We start from the raw sequence: 5498 nt of genomic DNA on the forward strand, positions 1-5498 counted from the left end.
GATTTCCTAAATAATTATCTAGATATTTCGTCTAATAATTATTTTCTTGCCCCAAATTCTCGCGTAGATAACATGGCTGGATTCCATCCCCACGACAACCTGTTCCTTCCGAACGCGATTATTGCTGGATGGTTTGGAGAAGAACCAGATAATGATCATCCAATCCGTCTGAATGATCACCATGCTGACGACCTTTCAGACGATGCCATCTCCGAACCTGAGGTTGAGAACCTACCCCAGGCAGGTCCCTTTCCAATTCCTAACCCTCGTCCGACTTTTCATGGCCCGACGCCTGAGTGGGTGGAATGTTTGGAAACATGGAGCCAAGGACAAGTTCAGCCCATGCCATTTAATGGTGACCGAAGCTTCTATGACCTGAGCAATGGGGGCTCAGCAGACAGAATCATGCCAATTCTGATACGAAGAGTTGCCCGAAATGAAATTCAGGGCAGGACAGCTCTACAACGTATCGCAGAAGTCGATACAAATGGAGGAATGCATATGCTTTGCACCAGTCACCTTGAACATGCTCGTGAGAGGTCTGAGAGAGACTATGAAACCCTGCTGCAAGCACTAGCTGAATCACGAGCCGAAGTCATGGAACTTCTGGTACGCCAGAGAGTGTACGAAAGACTCCTACTTGATGTGGAACGCCAACTGGCTGAACTGAGAGTTCACTAGAGGGATGACCGTCGCTAGTAGTAGATACTTTACTTTATTTTTCCTTGTTAGAAAGGAATCGTCTTCCTGTCTATGCCCGATTTGGTATTTTCTATGAAACTATCTTGTACTGTAAGTACTTTAGTTAGGCCCTTTACGCTGTCAAGAACTATCTTCTCTGGATATGATGTAAGACCTTTTTACAAGGTCATTTTCCCAAACCTGTACGTCATAAATATCAAAGATATTGACAGTCGGCTAACTTATGAGTCATTCTTTATTCGAATACTCTTATCATACTTTCTTTAGATTCTATTTGAAACATGCTCTAGTCAAGTCATTGGACTATAGCAATTTAACTCTGACGACATCTCCAAGTCTCTTTCAATGGTTGGATCACGTTATTCGCCAACCAACGATACCTCGGCTAGAACGACAAACATCTTGAGACCATTGCATGAGCTTACTTCCGATCTTTGCTAGGACTGCATCATAGGGATGTAGGTCAAACCTTCGTGAACATACTTCCATTCCACACTAGGACTGCATCATAGGGATGTGGGTCGAACCTTAGAGAACATACTTCTATTCTTTACATGAGCGATCGAACTACGTTTAGATTCAACCATTTTCACTCACAAATTCATCTTTTTTTCGGTGTAACAGAATCATGTCTCCCAAGAAAAGCAATCAGCCCATCAACCAAACACCAACTCTTCAGATTGATGCAGCTACCTTTCAAGATGCAGTCTCGGCTGCCGTGTCAGCCATTCTGAACCATCTGAATGCTAACAACGCAAGTGTTAGCGGGATTGTTAACAACTATTCCCATCCAAGTAACAATCCAGTACCTCAGCAAGCAACAAACTACCACGATACCCCGAGTCCTAAGACCAAGAGTAACAAACGAAAGTCTTGGACTAACTCTAAGGACAAGTCGCTTCGAAGGGCGAACAGGAAACAACCACCAGTAACAACCTTCACAGCTATGACATCTACACCTTCTACTACCATCCCTTCTGGTATCCCAGTTAACCATAACCCAGTCAGGCCGTATGCAGGCAAACTCCCAAAATGCATCAAATGCAATTATCACCACCATGGACCTTGTTGGGAGATGCAGTGCTTAAACTGCAACAAAAAGGGACACACCATCCGTTATTGCAATATCCCGATCCAACACATCACTTCAACCACAAATGTCGAAACTTCTCGAATATGCCATCTATGTGGTGTAACAGGGCACTTCAAAAGGGACTGTCCATCGGAGAAGGACAACGGCAAATCCGGAGGAGTTTGACCTCAGAATGCAAAGAGGCAGTTAAGGACCCTAATATAGTATAGGTTCCCTCCAAATCGTCAGTATTTAGTATGTTCAAAAACATGTTTAAAACTAGTGCAACCAGAGTCTTATATTTTGCGAGATTCCGTCCGTTAAGGGACTCTCGTGCTGCGTATACTTGTCTTTTGTAGTATACCTTGTTCGCAGCAATAGTCTTGTAATAAATCCTAAGTACAGTAACTTTGTTAATGGTTGCACTGTTGCGTTTTGTATGTAATGCCTTATATTCAAAATCTAATGTCTTCAGTTTCCATACGATTCCGACTTTATCATGTGACTCAAGTAAATTCGATCCTCGCAATACCAGCTTCATAAATACATCTCTTTCTCAGAAATCGTCTTTTAGCGAAGCCGTCATATCAGAACACCGAAGTACTCATACAAGGAGTACCTTATAGTTCTTTTCCTTTCCGAAGGAATCCCCACAGTATTACTCGTGTAGTACGTCAAGTTCAATTCCAGGATTCATACGGTTGACCTATCACTGAAGAATGTATACATGAGAGTGATATATAATCAATGTTCTACAGGTTTAGAATTGATGATTTCACTATGACTTCTTTTCCCCTCGATGGGATGTAAGGTTAAGGAAGAATCAGTTATTCGACTACCTTTTCAACCTTAGTTATATACGACTCGTATACACGGAATTGTGATCATTGAACCATGTATGATTTATAATATGAACTTTAGGACGGAGATTGCCCAAGACTACGAGTAATTACATGTAGCATGTGAACAAACTTAGGAACCAGTATGACTCTTTTAACCAGATCGCCTTCAGTCTAAACACCTACAGAAGATACAAGACCAGCCCGGATAACACAACGAATTACTCAAAAACAAAATTAGAAGACCAAGCTTCTCACCCTTGAGAGCTCCGGTCTTATTATTACCAGAAGTCGACGAAGTGCATCTTATGTACCTCGACGACCGGAGACTTCATTAAGATTTCCTTTAGAAATCGTTGTCTCTACCTTGCATAAACGAACTGATTGAACAACCACAGGGAAAGTATTACATTCAAAAATGGACCTGAGATCCGAATATCACTAGTTCGAGTGTTAGGGAAGGATGTCCTAAAAGACTACCCTCCGAACTCGATACAGACACTTCGAGTCCGTAGTGATACCCCTCGGATATGACCAATACGTCCATAGTATTCATGAGCTAAATGAGTGGAGTAAGCCTTTCTTACTGGGGTCAGTTCGCCATTTCTCCATGTAATGGCTTACTTATCTACCCTCGTAGTAAGAAAGAACCCATATAAACATTACCCTCTGAGATACTTTTCGCAAAGTTCTCTAATCAAGAGTTTTGGAATTTAGAGTCAAATTTCCTGAGACACACTATTAGTGTTGTGGAAATTCTTGAGTACTCTGTCAAATTATCCAAAACCGTTGGGAATTTGTCGGCACCGTAGTCACCGACGGAAAATTCGCCAAATCCTAGGTCTTACAGACCTACGATCATAGTCCATTCGGAACTCCCCACAAATTTCAGAAACCCTTTCAACTTTGACCCAGCAAGGGATGGCCCTTGACTGGGAAGTAATGGCCCTTGACTGGGAAGTAAGCGAGAGAAAGAACCTTTGGAATTCCAAGTGAGAGACCAAATTCTTTAGGAAACCTCACTCTGGGAACGACTTAATACGCTTCATAAAGCGTGGAAAGCTAAAATCCAATACAGTTAGGACCTCCGAGATTCTTACCAGAATCGGTCCTGCATTTCACAAACTAGACCTACTCCGTGAACTCAGTAACGTACATTTTCCCCTTCGTGTCTCGAACTTGAAACAATATCCTTCCATTAGGACTTTCATAATCCCTCTCGACGAGATCGAGATTTACGAGATCCTTTCCTTCGTGTTAGAACCGTAGTGACCCTCTACCGAGTGGCCAAGCGGACGAAGCAACGCCGTCGCCCATTAGTGAAGGTTCGTTGGAATACCAACTGAGAACCTGATTTCACTTGGGAGTGCGAGAGCAAATCGATTAGGAAGTTTTCACCTAACGACTCGATCATTTATACCTACTTCCTTATCTAAATTCTAATTTCGGGACGAAATTCCCTTTAACAGGGGGACGATGTGACAACCCGAAATTTCCATTCTGAACAAACCATATCAAGCCAATAGAGGTTAGAACAGTTTCAGTGAAATTCTAGACTTCGGGTATAAGTTTGGCAGTTTTTTCAGGATTTACCCTTAAGGAGATATCAGGAGAGTGGTTGCACTAGGGTTTTGTGCAACATTGTTATTCCGACACTCTGTTATATGAGAAATCATTTCAGGAATAAAAATATTTTCTGCCAAAAATATCTCAGGACTATAAATAGAATTCTGAACCAAATTCATTCATTATTCACATTTCCAACTAGAGAAAAGCCATTTTCTCTCTCACGGATCTTCGTGTTTTTATACCAAAACGTGAGTAACTCTTTCTAGTAGTGTTAGAAAGCTTTAAATGTGTTCATAGCATAGATTACATAGCTAAGACATGGTTCTTGGGCCGTAAACATGAAAGAAGGGCACCAAAGTGTGCCTAATGCCTTCATATGCTTTAGGTAAAAGTCTAGAACCTATCCTACATATGCAAAAGACTTGAAAGCAACAAAAACACCATTCCAAGGGATTTTACGGCCGTAAACTCCAAAGGAAATGGCCTTGGGGTCGTAAAATCCTCTAAGGAGTGTTTCTAGGCCATAAACCATTCCAAGAATTTAACCACCAAGTTGGAATAATTCTAGGAATCATTTGGAACTTCAAAACACACAATACACCCATGGTTGGGAGTTTACGGCCGTAAACTCAAGAGTTTACAACCGTAAACTCCATGTGTGATGGTATATGGAGAGTAAACTCATATATGGGGTTCTTTGGAACCCTAAACACAAGTGCCTTGTCCCACAATAGCTTAGATGCAATCCTTAGGGCTTAAAACACTTATATAAAGTGTTTATTACGTCTAGGATGTCTTAACATTATCAATTAGTAATTTGAGACTAATTGAGTGCATATATGTGTGATTATATGTTCATTAGGAACGTAGTGTGTGTACAAGTCCTCACTTGACGCCTAACAATCCTACACCGTCCAGTTCATCTAAACTACGAACTACAGGTGAGTTCATACCCCTTAATCAATGTTTTAAATGATTTTAAACGTTTTAATGGGGGGGGGGGGGAATACAAGTAAAAAACAGTATGTTATTAAATCAATCTTATGTATTTTATAACTGTGTTTTCACTTAGTAGATTTCATATATTTCAAAAGGTGACACATGAAGTGGTTTTCTATCTTAAAATACCTTGATAACAAAAGTATTAGTTAGAAGATATCAAACATTATTAATACTACAAGGAATCACACAAGAGTCAACTCATTCATGAGTCTATACCAATACCTTACATGATACATGAGTACACTTACTTAGGATTACATGATACATGAATATGTTTACATATACTTACCTGTTACATGAACACACTTACATGA

The sequence above is a fragment of the Lactuca serriola genome, chromosome 4 (genome assembly GCF_051521515.1).
Source record: "Lactuca serriola cultivar US96UC23 chromosome 4, Lser_US96UC23_V15, whole genome shotgun sequence".
NCBI lineage: Eukaryota > Viridiplantae > Streptophyta > Magnoliopsida > Asterales > Asteraceae > Lactuca > Lactuca serriola.